This window comes from Crinia signifera, chromosome 5 (assembly GCF_055691185.1).
Source record: "Crinia signifera chromosome 5, ASM5569118v1, whole genome shotgun sequence".
Taxonomy (NCBI): domain Eukaryota; kingdom Metazoa; phylum Chordata; class Amphibia; order Anura; family Myobatrachidae; genus Crinia; species Crinia signifera.
Window position 1 is genome coordinate 102,320,599 of NC_139221.1, and position 16,592 is coordinate 102,337,190.

The following is a 16,592-nucleotide window of genomic DNA, read 5'->3' on the forward strand; positions in this document are numbered from 1 at the left end:
TACTACACACTGCCGCCCTCATACATGCTGCACACACTGCTGCCCTCATACTTACTGCACACACTGCCGCCCTCATACATGCTGCACACCATACCTCCCAACTTTTGAAGTACTGCAATCGGGACGTTGCTCCTGCGCGAAATTTTCGGGGGGCGTGGCCTAATTTGGGGGCGTGGCCTATACTCACGGCTCTTCCGCGAGGCCACGCCCCAATTTTGCAGCTATGGGGGCATGACCCAGAGGCTCTGTGAGCCTCTAGCCATGCCCCCAGTCCCCTGGCTGCGGGAATAGACGCTGTGCGCATGCGCACAGCGTTTATTCCCCGCTGCTTAGCAGCTGACAGGGGGGACTCCCAACAGCCCCCCCACACCGCGGGACACTGCCGCCCGCGGGTGGGACATCGGGACAGGCCCTGACAATCGGGACTGTCCCGATAAAATCGGGACTGTTGGGAGGTATGTGCACACACTGCTGCCCTCATACATGCTGCACACACTGCTGCCCTCATACATACTGCCGCCCTCATACATGCTGCACACACTGCCGCCCTCATACATGATGCACACACTGCCGCCCTCATACATGCTGCCTACACTGCTGCCCTCATACATGCTGCACACACTGCTGACCTCATACTTACTACACACTGCCACCCTCATACATGCTGCACATACTGCTGCCCTCATACATGTTGCACACACTGCTGCCCTCATACTTACTACACACTGCCGCCCTCATACATACTGCTGCCCTCATACATACTGCCGCCCTCATACATGCTGCACACACTGCTGCCCTCATACATGCTGCACACACTGCCGCCCTCATACATGCTGCACACACTGCTGCCCTCATACATGCTGCACACACTGCTGCCCTCATACATGCTGCACACACTGCTGCCCTCATACATGCTGCACACACTGCTGCCCTCATACATGCTGCACACACTGCTGCCCTCATACATGCTGCACACACTGCCGGCCTCATACATGCTGCACACACTGCCGGCCTCATACATGCTGCACACACTGCTGCCCTCATACATGCTGCACACACTGCTTCACTCATACATACTGCCGCCCTCATACATGCTGCACACACTGCTGCCCTCATACATGCTGCACACACTGCTGCCCTCATACATGCTGCACACACTGCTTCACTCATACATACTGCCGCTCTCATACATGCTGCACACACTGCTGCCCTCATACATGCTGCACACACTGCTTCACTCATACATGCTGCCGCACTCATACATGCTGCACACACTGCTGCCCTCATACATGCTGCACACACTGCTGCCCTCATACATGCTGCACACACTGCTGCCCTCATACATGCTGCACACACTGCTTCACTCATACATGCTGCACACACTGCTACCCTCATACATACTGCACACACTGCTGCCCTCATACATACATACATACTACACACACTGCCGCCCTCATACATACATACTACACACACTGCCGCCCTCATACATACATACTGCACACACTGCTGCCCTCATACATACTGCACACACTGACGGTCTCATTCATACATACTACACACACTGCCGCTCTGCTGCCCTTATACATACTACACACACTGGCGCTCTCATTCATACATACTACACACGCTGCCGCTCTGCTGCCCTCGTACATACTGCACACACTGCTGCTCTTATACATACTGCACACACTGCTGCCCTCATACATACTGCACACACTGCTGCTCTCACTCAAACATACATACACTCACTGCTTCCATACATATATCCATCCCACCACACCACATGTCAAGACACACTGAGACCACTTCACTACCTGATGTGCTCTGGCTTCTGAGGCTGCAGGTTGGGCTACTGGTAATGCCCTATGGCTCCTGGAGCTGCAGGCCAGGCTGCTGCTGATGTCCCCTGGGCTCATGGAGCCGCTGGCCGGGCTGTTGCTGGTGTCCCCTGGGGTCCTGGAGGCGTCGGCCAGGCTGCTGCTGGTGGGCTGCTACTGGCGATGGAGCGGGGGGGCGGGGACACATTACCGCTACTATATGACTGTATTGCACGGGGGGGAGGATGAATTTAGCAGCCTGCTGCCAAATGCTGCTGGCGCCACCTCTGCATATCACACTGTCTGTGTGTGTGTCATAGACACAGGCAGCGCAGCGGCAGCAGCGTATTCAAAGCAGGGAGAGAGCCTCTTCAGTACTGCTCCTCCCTGCTTTGGAGAGGTTGCCCCAGCCACCCCACTGATCACCAATGGTAAATTATTGCCTTGCCCTGCGGGCAGAACATGGTGTGCGGGGCTGTGACATTAGCAGCTAGGCAGAGGTGAGCAGCGGGACACTGTGAGTGCTGGAATGGGCGAGCTGCCGGCATGGTGTCGGCGGCTCCTTCCCCAGCACTGTGCTATAACAGCCTGGCGGCACTTTCCTGGCCCCCACCCGCACACACACAGCAGGGCACACATAACTCTATGCAATACAGAGGGGCAGGGGGAGGATGCTGCACAGTCAGAGCTGTCACACGCAGCAGCACCTGGAGATGTCCGGCTGAAGCCCCAGGGCACTGAGCGGCAACGTGAGTCTCCTACATCCCGCTGCCCGGGACCACTGGCGGAGCTCCGGGCAGCAGCTGACGATGTGTCTGGAGAGATGACAGCAGCCAGGACTGCATCCCGGGAGCAGGGGATGGGGGCTGGAGACCCTTTCAGGGAGGGTGATCTGTTTCTCAGCAGCTATGAGCCAGCCAGGCGGCGCTGGCTGTGGGGAGCTGGACAAGCCGAGCAGGTGGCACTGGCTGTGGGGAGCCGGGCAGGGAGAGGCATGGGCTATGAGCCGGTCAGGCGGCGCTGGCTGGGAATATGAATGAGTCACCAGCGCCACCCACTTACAGTCCCCCCAGTACCTCAACGCTGTCCAGGCAGAGGTTTATGGAGATTCTGGCCGCAGCAGTTTACATCGCTTCTCCGTCGGCCATCTTGGTACACCCAAGTGAAGCAGCCTATCCGAGTACTCCCCCTAGTGGCGGCCTTCTGCGCATGCGCAACAAGTTGAGCTCTCCTATCTTTATAATGGGGGACGTTTTACTAAATAAATAAAAAACTGTACCTATCTGAAAATCCTCAACCCCAAAAGGCACTCCACTGGGACAATATCTACCTAATAAAACAAACCCCAAGTCTCAATTGTTCCTCTACCCCGAGTTATGCCTTCCCAAAAAAACCCTCATAGACTAACATGGGTGACAAAGTGTCATTTCGCGAGTGTCAGAAAAAAACTGACAGTTGGAAGTTTAGATCGCTCCCAATTGGTCATTTTTAAATATTTCGCCCTGAAATTTGGCACGCAGCACCGGTTGACGATTCTACGCGTACATGCCAAATTTCAGCTCAGTACGCCCAGTCACTTTTGAGGTGCAGTCCCTCAAACACCATGCCCCCATCCGAAAAGTTCCCTATGGGAAAAATCCGTTCGTTGGATTCAGCCTTAATATAAGGGCACTACCGTGCCCTTATAATATAGCAATCCAATGCTCTGCCGGCACTCAAAATGACTTGATATCAATTGCTCCAGGTGCCAGAGATGCAGATGAATAACAGTCCAAGAAATCCCACCACAGTGGGAATGAACGGCACTCACGGAGTCTTGTTAAATGCAAAAAAGAGTGTATTGGAAATACAGGTAAATGGGGGACGTTTCGGGGTATCAGCCCCGTCCTCAGCCCCAAACCTACAGCAACAATGTGCAATACAAACACACAATAATCACAATATATATATATACACTGGAGGAGGCAGAAAGGGGGCCTTGAAGAAGGTCCATTGCAGGACCGGAACGTCGACCTGTACCCACTGTCATACACTAATTGATTGAGGTGATATGCACCATTAAAAAGTTTTATTATCAAGTCCGGTGAGTGTCTCCAACTTTTACCTACCTGTATTTGGAAGTGTCTGGATTGGAACTCTCTGGCTTTCTGGCACCCCGGCAGTTGTCTGGAATTTGGGAGAGTGCTATCCTTACGATTTGTATATATATATATATATATATATATATATATATATATATATATATATATATATATATAGCAGGGTGTAGGTGGTGGCACTCACGGCGATGGAAATAAATCAAGCAACTACAAATGGAAGCTTAACGTTTCAATTCTCAAGTTGAATTTTCATCAGAAGCTTCTGATAAAAATTCCACTTGAGAATTGAAACGTTAAGCTTCCATTTGTAGTTGCTTGATTTATTTCCGGTCGCCGTGAGTGCCGCCGCCTACACCCTGCTACTTATCCTGAATACCTTGGAGGGCACCTGGCTTATACTTATCATTGGAGGGGAGAGTGCCGATACTGGACTTTGTATATATATATATATATATATATATATAAAATATTTTTTTTATAAATAACCTTCATAGCAAACAAAAGACACAGTTTAAGTCTGTGGTGCTACATTACTTGGGGCCTATGAACTGGCCATATTTTGGCCTTAGCTCCCCAATCAGTAGACTGAGAAGGTTTTATATCCCTTCAATTGTAATAGGAACAAATCCCAGCTGTGGCTGTGAAGGTCAAAAAACCTAGACAGGAGCCATGTGGATGAGAGCCCACCCTTCTCTCCTTGCAATGAAGAAGGATCTCTTAACTGGCTACAATACCCTTTCTCTGAGGCTGGACAGTTTTTCTTTAACCCTCTACAGGGAACAGAGCCGGCCCTAGGCATAGGCAAACTAGGCAATTGCCTAGGTCATTTGGAATGCCTAGGGGCACCAGCAGCTTCTGCTGATTACAATGATATGCAGCATGCCTATATTCTGTGTGTGAGTGAGGCTGTATCTGCATATGAAATAGTGTATTCATGGAAATCACTGTAAAATAGCATTCCACATGCAGGTACAGCCACAGTCGCACACAGAATATTTTCATGCCACATATCATTTTAATCATCGGAAGCTCCTTGTGTGTCCTGGTCACATAACAATGCAAATAAGATGAATTTTCAGCAAAAAAGGCACCCAATGTTAGCAGAACTGGCCAAGAGCTGCATGGCCTATTGAGGCAAGATGTATGAGGTAACATCTGTATCCAAGCAGAGGCAGAGGTCACAGTGTTAGCGGCTGTGCGAGTGCTGTCTGTGGGTGGGTTGGTTGTGCAATAGTGTTCGGCATATGTGTAAGGGGCATTATGTGTTTCATGTATAAATGCATTAATAATGTGCGACACGTGTAACAGGCATAATGTGTGTCATTTGAATAAGGGCATTAATTATGTGCAACACATGTGTAATGGGCATTATGTGTGTCGTGTATAAGGACATTAATAATGTGCAACATGTGTAAGGGGCATTATGTGTGGCATGTGTATAATGGCATTAAAAATGTGCAACATATGTGTAAGGGGCGTTGTGTGTCATTATGTGTATGAAGGGCATTAATAAAGGTTGGCATAAGGTGTAATGGGCATTATGGTTTTAAGGACATTATTAATGTGTGTCATGTGTAAGGTGCATTACTGTGTGGTATTATCAGGGGTGCTGAGAGAATGGGGTAGGGGGGACAAATTACCCAGGCTAAAGTCTGATGGAAGGGCCCAGTGGGGGCCCAGGGCCCCCTCCCCTTAAGTGACAGCAGCAGCTGCAGCTCTTCTCCTCTGCCCTGCTTTGTGCTGGGTTGCAGTGTGGCCATGGAGGTGCTTAAAATATAATATTTTCTCAGGATTGTTTTCTAAGGGTATAATGTGAATAATGTGAGGAGTAATGTATATAAGGTAAAGTGGTACTACTGTGTGATGTAACGTGAATAAGGGACACCTTTGCATGATATAATGTGAATAAAGTTGCACTACTGTGTGGCATAATTTGAATTGGGGGTACTATTGTGTGGCCATGCCCCTTCCCAGCAAGAACACACCCCTGTTTGGGCTGCGCACCGAATGTGTGCACTGTTTCTATTTAAAATATTGCGGGTAGGAGCACCAAAATGATGACTGCTATGATGAGGTTTGATGGTCCTGGGAAAGGGGAGCAGGGTCAGAGGTGGAACTAGTGGCGGTGCTAGGGGGCACCAGCCAAAATCTTGCCTAGGGCGTCATTTAGGCTAGGGCCGGATCTGACAGGGAACATGTGAACAGGAAAATACAATATTTCCCGGTAAAGCTGACCCTGCATTACCACACAGACACACACACTATATATATATATATATATATATATATATATATATATATATATATATATATATATATATATATACACAGCCTGGCTGACTATTGAAAGCTGACTATTGATATTTTGTCAGCTTTTAAAGTAGGAAGATTTTTAAGTAGGGAGAAAAAGTTACATAGATTAAAGATTGGACTTATTCTGGAACGACTGTGATGTAACGCCTGTCTTCTTCTTATTCATCTCATTACAGGTATTTAACCTTACATGCCATTGCCAGTATTGAGTCACCATCACTCTGCCTGCATATTGCATTCTTATAGGTATTTAACCTTACATGCCATTGCCAGTATTGAGTCACCATCACTCTGCCTGCATATTGCATTCTTATAGGTATTTAACCTTACATGCCATTGCCAGTATTGAGTCACCATCACTCTGCCTGCATATTGCATTCTTATAGGTATTTAACCTTACATGCCATTGCCAGTATTGAGTCACCATCACTCTGCCTGCATATTGCATTCTTATAGGTATTTAACCTTACATGCCATTGCCAGTATTGAGTCACCATCACTCTGCCTGCATATTGCATTCTTATAGGTATTTAACCTTACATGCCATTGCCAGTATTGAGTCACCATCACTCTGCCTGCATATTGCATTCTTATAGGTATTTAACCTTACATGCCATTGCCAGTATTGAGTCACCATCACTCTGCCTGCATATTGCATTCTTATAGGTATTTGTGCAATTGTATTAAGAATTAAAGTGAGTTTGAATGTATTAGTGGCTGGGATGGTATGTAACATCTTACCATTTGTTTATCTTAGTTTTATTGCTAGTGGGAGAGGGGCTCTGGCTGGGTGGGGTCTTAATCAATTAACTTAGAAACAGCATTTAGTATTTAGTGAGAATACTAGGCTGACACAGCCTGGCTGACTATTGAAAGCTGACTATTGATATTTTGTCAGCTTTTAAAGTAGGAAGATTTTTAAGTAGGGAGAAAAAGTTACATAGATTAAAGATTGGACTTATTCTGGACTTAAACTGGACAGAAACTGCCAACCAACTTAACATCTTGATATCAAAGTGATTCAGAACAACAGAAACTACAGCAACTCAGAAAACCAAAGGACTGCTTTGAGTGAGCTCACTTCATACTCACAACATACTACTCCTGGGTATCTGACTGTTCATCCAGCTTATCACCATTTCTGCAACTGCTAAAACTTTGAATATCACTGTTAATGCTGGTATTTGCACTGTCTGTTTTGAAAATGCCCTGCTGTACCTCTAATGACTTCACCTCTCCTGCTCTTCCATTGATAATAGGTGTCCCCCCAAATTTTATTCTTGGTCCTCTTCTTCTCTATCTCTATATGTCCTCTCTGGGTGAACTTATTTGCTCACTTAACTTCCACTATCACCTCTATGCTGATAATACTAAAATCTACCGCTCCTTTTCTGATCTCTCTCCTTCCATCCTCACTCATATCTCCTACTGTCACTCTGCTATCTACTCCTGGATGACCCAGCACTTTTTTAGACTTAAAATATCAAAGACTAAGCTGACCTCTTCCCACCCTCCAGCATAAAACCTGACCATCTCTCATCCTAACCTACTGTTTATGCCCACTTCTTTCCCTTCTGTGTCACCCCGTCTGTCTAACCCTCACCTTTTAGAATGTAAGCTCTCACGAGCAGGGCCCTCTCTCCTCTTGTGCCTTTCTTAGAATATATAAACCTCTGCCACCCTGATGATTGCTTCAGTGTCCTGTCCCCTGATGCAACTATCCATATTTACCATGTACTTGTCCTAAACTGTCTTGTACTGTAATTTGATATGTGTTTTTGTTCCTAATTATGCTTTGTAAAGCGCTGCGGAATTTGTGTGCGCTATATAAGAAACTGTTAATAAATAATAAATAAATATATATATATATATAAAACAAACTGGGTAAAAACAGACAGACTTGGAGATAAGAGGGCTCTGCTGCAAGCCTTACAATCTATAGGGACATAGGAGGGAAACACAAGAACAGGTACCAGTAATAGCATAGCTTGTAGGTCCAGAAGAGAAGCTATATAAAACATACGTGCTTCAGAGGGTTATGCGTATGGAACTTAAATATGATAGGCTTGCCTGAAGAGGTGAGTTTTCAGGGAACGATTGAAAGTTTGGAGGTTAGTGGAGAGTCTTACTATGCATGGTAGGGCATTCCATAGGGTGGGAGCAGCCCGATGAAAGTCCTGTCATAGTGAATGGGAGCTGGTGATCCGTGCAGAGGGGAGACACAGATCATTTGCAGAGCAGAGTGGTCGAGTTGGGAGATATTTTGTGATAAGTAAGAGATATATGCTGGTGCAGTATGGTTAATAGCTTTATATGCGAGTAGAAATGTTTTATATTGAATACGGTAAAACACAGGTAACCAATGGAGGGACAGGCAGAGCGGATCAGCAGACCATGAGCGTCAGCCTAGCAGCAACATTTAAAATGGATTGCAGTGGCAAGAGTTTGGGAAGATAGTGCTTCCCGCATTGGGACACCACTCCTCAGGATTACAATTGGTCCTCCTACTCCACCCCGAGGCACAAGATTGTTTTGGAGATACGCCACCTCCTTAAAGGCCCGGTATCACCACTGGATGAAAACTTCGGCACAATACTAAATCCTGAGTCCCTTTTATCAAAAAGGGTGGATTACAATAATTTTATCACTTCTAGGATCCACTCACAGTATTGCCCGTGAGGCTCTCCATATCCTGGCATTGTGGAAACTAAGGGTGGCTATTGACCTGAATGTCTTATTACTAGAATATTGCATGTTTTTAACATTGTATTATTATTATTATTATTATTATTATTATTAAATTTGTTTTTCATCTCCATACACCTGACCTGACCACTCTAAGAAATTTTCATAATTTTGCAATTTATTTGTATTTATATTTATTATTATATAAGTCTAAATCTCCTAGCGCAATCTACACCTCTTCCTATCCTTCTATACACTGTATTTGGGCTGATTACCCCTTTTTCTGATTGCTGCTTAGCCAAGGACACTCATAGTGAAGCGCCTTTAGTGATATTACATATATCCTTTTCTGCCAAGGTACCTGAAGCAGCTTCTGATTCCATACTGTCCGACCCAATTACTGCGATCTGAACATGAAGGACTTTTAGCATCTACCTAGGATCTCCCGTAATTCCTCTGGGGGTTGAGCTTTTAGTCATGTGGCTCCAACTTTATGGAACTGAGGGGTGAATTTATGAAGCTTGGAGAAGTGTTATCTATCCCCATAAAGAACGTTATGAGCAAGGTGATAATGGTTCAGCCAATCAGCTCTTACCTGTCAATTTACATATTGTAGCTGATTGGCTGAACTATTATCACCTTGCTCATAACGTTCTTTATGGGGATAGATAACACTTCTCCAAGCTTCATAAATTCACCCCTGACTTCCCCAAACAGTTCAAGAGGCCTCCACTCTAGAATGCTTAAAAAACAGACTCAAGATTTTCCTGTTTACTCAACCATTTCCTTCAAGCATTTAATTAAAGTATTGTTTATGAAAAGCTTTTCTGTACTTCACTGTTTCTGTAGTGTATTACATTCATTTTATCTGCTTTATTTATATAGCGCTTTTTCTCCTATTGGAGAAAGAGCACTATATAAATAAAATTATTTTTATTATTATTATTATTATTATTATTATTATTATTATTATAATTATTATAATAACTGTTGGTTTGGGTTTTCTAGCCTGATACCAGCTTCTTAACCAATACACTATTTAATTCTCCAGTCTCATGCTTTTGAGTTTATTTATCGATCTGCTATGTGGGACAATGTCAAATGCCTTACTAATTTCTAGATTTGCTACCTATTTCCCCTAATTTATTATTTTGCAATGGAATCAAAAAAGTCAATAATATTTGTTTGGCATGATCTCCCTCCAGGAAACCCATGCTGTTTTGAATACTGTAAATTGTTTGGTTTAGGATATTCCACTAATCTCTCTTTTAATAGTGTTTTCATTACTTTCACTATTGTACATTGGAGCTACTACAGTATGTGCTATTATCCAGTCCTCTAAATTTAAACCTGTATCTGGGGACTGGTTGAATTATTCTATTAATGGTGCTAACAGCACATACTGTAGTTTAGTTATTTTTTTTATCCTTGGATGTATCCCATCTGGTCCCATTGATGTATCCATTTTTGGATCTGAGAGTTCTATTAGGACCCTCATTTTTACGAATATCCTTACAACTGAACTGTGATTCGTTCACTTCTCCTTCTGTAGTGAATATTGGTGAAAAACAATATTTAGATGATCTGCTATTGCCTTTTCTTCCTTCACCAAATTCTCACTATTTGTCTTAAGTTTTAATATTCCTAAATTTTATTTTCTTCTTATATACTTAAAAAAGTGTTGTCCCCTTTATTTATTGTAGATTTCATATGCTGTATATTGTTGGAAAAAAAATGATGGACGCCTTAATACAGTGAGTTCACAGGTCTTGGCATTTTATTTAATGGAGGAGCATCAATAGGGTATCCTAGATATTGAATGGAGAGTGTATTATCTAACATTCCGCAGACAGTAATATACATTTTGATGATAGATAGATAGATAGATAGATACAGTAGCAATGCAAGTATAAACAATATAATTGAATTACAATATGCACAAATATATTACAATCTAAACATAGACATGCACCATTTGGAAACATGAACAAAGTATGCACACAAGGTGAAACCCTATACTGTATGCAGTAGTACATGTAAAATCATTACCCTACAAACAGATATGTGTCTGATATCTGATATGTGTATAATGATTTAAGATTTAGGGTCAGAGTAATTACCAGTGATGCTGTGCCAAGGAGAGAAATACATGTCCATTTTTGTCTGAGACCGTATAGGAACTAAAACTGAGACCTCCGGTGTCTTCTACCCAGAATTTATTGCAATTAACTAAGGAAGCCTGAGAAGTTCTGAATTGAAAAACACACTAGACTATTGGGCGCATATTGAGACTAACAACAATTATTATGAAAAAAGTAGAATGAAAGATAAATATATAATTTAAAAATGTTTTACAAGCTACAGGCTTCTAGTGTGTTGATGCTTACACACTGAATTATTTGGCACTGCCTAGACTCTCAGGTGCAAGCAGTGTCAATTTGTGCAAAAGGGATGGGGGTGGAAGCACGGCGCTGATTTTATATATCCTTACACCATGGGCGAAATGTAATAGGGTGCGATTTTTTAGACTAAAAAAAAATCGCACCAAATCGCACCTTTAAATATCGCGTTTTTTGCCGCGAATTCGCATATGTAATGAGATGCGAATTAGCGGCAAAAAAATGCGATTTGCCGCGATTTGCCGCGATTTTTAGTCATGAAAATGTGCGCATTTTCAGTCATGAAAATGTGCGCATTTTTATAAATGCGCTTTTGTGCAAAAAAAAAAAAAGTAAAAAAAAAAAACGGCGTGGGGTCCCCCCTCCTAAGCATAACCAGCCCCGGGCTCATTGAGCCGGACCTGGTTCCAAAAATACGGGGGAACAAAAAGCATAGGGGTCCCCCGTATTTCTGAAACCAGCCCCGGACTCTTGGACCGGTCCTGGTTCCAAAAATACGGGGGACAAAAAATCTGGGGGTCCCCCGTATTTTGAAACCAGCACCGGGCTCCAACAGCCCGCGGTGTCATGCCACAGCCGGGGGACACTTTTTATACAAGGTCCCCCGGCCAAAACATGAGCACCGTGGCTGGTCAGCCTTGGACGGGGTACCTGGAGGAGTGGGGACCCCCCCAATAAAGGGGTCCCCCCCCCCCAGGCTTCACCCGTCCAGGGCTAAAGCCCGGGGCTGTCACCGGCGTCCGTGGCCAGTGGACGCCGGCCTGATAGGGTTAAATTCATCATACATATCATTACATTGCTTTTTACCGGCGAACTACAAGTGCCAGCAGACCTCCCCCGCATGCTGGGACTTGGAGAACCACAAGTCCCAGCATGCAGGGCATTAATGGGCCCGCTGGGACTTGTAGTCCACCTGTAAAAAGAATGTTTATAAAAAACACACACACAGAGAAGTACAAGTTTATTACACACACACACCTCAATTTTACACAGCGTTACTTACCATTCCTGGATCCAGCGCTGGTCTGGCTGCTTTACAGCCGGCTCCCCCCGAACTGACAGGCAGCGGGGAGAAGCGGCTGTCTCCGTCGCTTCTAACAGCCTCTGTAGCGCTGTCCGAGTGCTACAGAGGCTGAGAGCGTGATTGGCTGAGCTACAGTATGCGTCTCCATGGAGACGCATAGCTCAGTCCTGATTGGCTGAGCTATGCGTCTCCATGGAGACGCATACTGTAGCTCAGCCAATCACGCTCTCAGCCTCTGTAGCACTCGGACAGCGCTACAGAGGCTGTTAGAAGCGACGGAGACAGCCGCTTCTCCCCGCTGCCTGTCAGTTCGGGGGGAGCCGGCTGTAAAGCAGCCAGACCAGCGCTGGATCCAGGAATGGTAAGTAACGCTGTGTAAAATTGAGGTGTGTGTGTGTAATAAACTTGTACTTCTCTGTGTGTGTGTTTTTTATAAACATTCTTTTTACAGGTGGACTACAAGTCCCAGCGGGCCCATTAATGCCCTGCATGCTGGGACTTGTGGTTCTCCAAGTCCCAGCATGCGGGGGAGGTCTGCTGGCACTTGTAGTTCGCCGGTAAAAAGCAATGTAATGATATGTATGATGAATTTAACCCTATCAGGCCGGCGTCCACTGGCCACAGACGCCGGTGACAGCCCCGGGCTTCAGCCCTGGACGGGTGAAGCCTGGGGGGGGGGACCCCTTTATTGGGGGGGTCCCCACTCCTCCAGGTACCCCGTCCAAGGCTGACCAGCCACGGTGCTCATGTTTTGGCCGGGGGACCTTGTATAAAAAGTGTCCCCCGGCTGTGGCATGACACCGCGGGCTGTTGGAGCCCGGTGCTGGTTTCAAAATACGGGGGACCCCCAGATTTTTTGTCCCCCGTATTTTTGGAACCAGGACCGGTCCAAGAGTCCGGGGCTGGTTTCAGAAATACGGGGGACCCCTATGCTTTTTGTTCCCCCGTATTTTTGGAACCAGGTCCGGCTCAATGAGCCCGGGGCTGGTTATGCTTAGGAGGGGGGACCCCACGCCATTTTTTTTTTATAAAAACACTTTTACACATTTTTATTAACAGAACCATGCACAGATCTCAATGATCTGTGCATGGTTCTGTCAAAATCGCCTGTCAGAACCTGGTCTATTTTTTTTGCGATTTTTGGTAACATTGACCAAAAATCGCACCCTATTACATTTGCGAGTTGTATACTTTATAATGGGAAAACATCTGGATGCGAATTGAAATGTGACTAAAAATCGCACTTAGAAAAGTGCGATTTCGCGGTAAAAAGTGCGATTTTTTACCGCGATTTTCAACCTATTAAATGTGCGATTTTCGGAAAATGTGCGATTTCGGCCGTTTTTGACCAAAAATCGCACATGTCTAACAAATCACACCCTATTACATTTCGCCCCAGGTATCAATTCACGTGACCAATCAGTTTAATACAAATAATGATAATATTTATTTATAAATGATATTACTAATTTCTTACGATGGCCATCACAAATTAAAATCTGCGCATTAAGTACATAAAAATGTACTTTCAAACAAAGGGGATAGAATATTTAATAAAACATTTGCATTTAACTAATTCATAAGACTTTCAATTAAAAATCAGCACAATGTTTTATTTTCCAGTTCGAATTTTGCACCTGTATTGATCCTCAGGAATGTGCCCGGTATGAGAATGAGAATTATTTTTATTAAACTGGTTGGTCACGTGAATTGATACATGGTGTAAGGATGTATAAATTAAACGCAGTGCTTCCACACCCATCCCACGTTCTGAATTGAGCTACTATCATGCTGACCACTGCAAATAGCTTATACTACCTAATTAATGCATAATATAACTTATAAAGAAAAGCATGATACAAGGCTTAGTTTATAAATATGTACTGGTTTGAAGTCAACACCAGAGACATAGGAGGAAAGGTAATAGGATGAGAGAATCAGAAAGTGAGAGATTTGGTAAGAAATCTCCAGTTGTTTTGAAGTGGAAATCATTTACACTACAAAACCAGTTTGATTTTGAAGTGTAAATGATTGCCGCTTTAAAACAACTGGAGATTTCTTACCAAATCTCTCACTTTCTGATTCTCTTATAAAATTACATTTCCCCCATAATTTGTACCTTCAAAAAAACTACAGTATTATCTGTAAATGAAGATATGGTTATACACAGTTGCAGCTCCTGAGGGGGATAAAGACGGAGACGGACGGACAACTGGCTGCAGCACAGTTAAAATTCAAATAGGGGAGCCAAATCCACTGTCAGTGAGTCAGTTTGAAATGACTGTTGGTAGCAGTTGGTGTGGTTCCCTAATTAAATTTTAACTGTGCTGCAGCCCCACCTCTGGAGCCACCACTGTTATATATATATATATCATTTCTGGCAAAGTCTCTAAATAATGTGTCCAGGAGCTTCATCTGTATCTATGAGAAAGAGTTAAGATATTCTAAACGAATTCTGTTGTACTGTTTATCTTTACTGCTATACGAAACGATTAAAGCTAAAATGAATTTTTACATAAATCAATTAACTTTGTGCAAATTTCTTCATAATGATCCCCATGTGTTTATAAGATTCAAATGACTTTCAGTTATATTTACAGAACTAATTAAATGATTTTGATCTGGTATTAAGATTGTCATCAGATGTTAACATGATTCTACAAACCTAATGCTGGTTATAAAAAATAGTGATTGGTCTGAGTAATCAAATCTATTTATTGTTGGTGGCATACATAGGCAAAATATAGTGACCATGTTTTTCTGCCTTGCATCAATGATATCTCAGATATTACCATAGGCGTGCGCACAGGGGGTGCCAGGGGTGCACAGGCACCTCCTAATGATGGGCACCCCCCTCACAATTGCAGCCAGAGCCGACATCGGGGAGCAAGCTCGGGCCGGCTGCAGTGTGTGACAGACGTGGCCGAGGCTGCTGCAGCAGGATACTACAGTACTAGTATCTGTATCTAGTGATGCCCCTGGCTGCCTCTAGGGGGAGCTGACGTGCACAGCTTCGCTGCCTGGGTGAGGAGGGACGGAGGAGTGAGGACTTCCTGCCTGCTGATTGAAATTTGCTGCAGGTGTGCTCAACTTATCGGGACTCGGGAGGTGCTGTAACAGGGGGATTTGTATATTATCTGGGCAGTCTATGGCTTTGTTTTATGGGGGGGGGGTATAAAAAGTTATTTTTATATTTGTCTTTAATCATGCTGCCTGCTTTTTATTATGTCTAAAAGGTGTGTGTATGTATCAGCTTTTTGTATGTATACTGCATGTGTGTCTGCATAGAGGGGCTGTGTATACTGTATGTATGCTGTGTGGGTGTGTGGGAGGGGGCTCTGTGTATACTACAATACATCTGTGTGTGTGTATGTGTGTGCATGCTGTGCCTGTATGTATAATGTGTGTGTGTGCATGTGCATGCATAGAGGGGGTGTATGTGTGAGCATACTGTAGGGGGCTGTGTATATGTATACTATGTGTGTGGGGGCTCTGTATGTATATACCTGTGTGTGCATAGGGGGCATGTGTGATGGGCATTATTGTGTGTGGCATTATATCTAATGGGCATTACAGTGTGTGGCATTATGTTTAATAATAGGCAATGATGAACACGCCCAGTAGGCGGTGATGGACACGCCCCTCAATGGTGCACCCCCTAAGAAAATGGGCTGCGCACGCCTATGGATATTACATACAGGTACTTTCTGTCTTCTAATTAAGCTGCAAGCCATTGTGATGGCTACAGTATATTAAAACAGATACAAATGAGCCTTTTCAGTTTTTTGGGCATGGTTTTTGTGTGTCTCTAATATCTCTAATAGTCTTACAGTATATTATAATTTTATTTTATGTTTATTGTATCAAAATTAATACATGTTTGCATATATTTTAGCTCAAGCTGACCACCATTTACCCATTATTCAATGAGATCTTTTATCATTAAGGGCCAGATGTACTAAAGGCGCAAACACACTGTACAATTGTTTTGACCACCTGTTTTGACCAATTTCGTTCATCTCTGCCACTCTGAACAAAATGAGTCAAAGTATCTTTCAGTGCGTTTGTGACGAATGACAAATGATGATGCGCATACCCGGCAGTTGTTCATCAAGATTGTTCGTCAACTGTGCATGCAGCTCAATTTGGATATCTTTCAAAAAGAGACGATAAACTGTAGCTAGATCTTTCGTCTGTCATCAATATCTTTCATCAACATCTTTCGTCCAGGACACTGGGTTTAACAAAATTG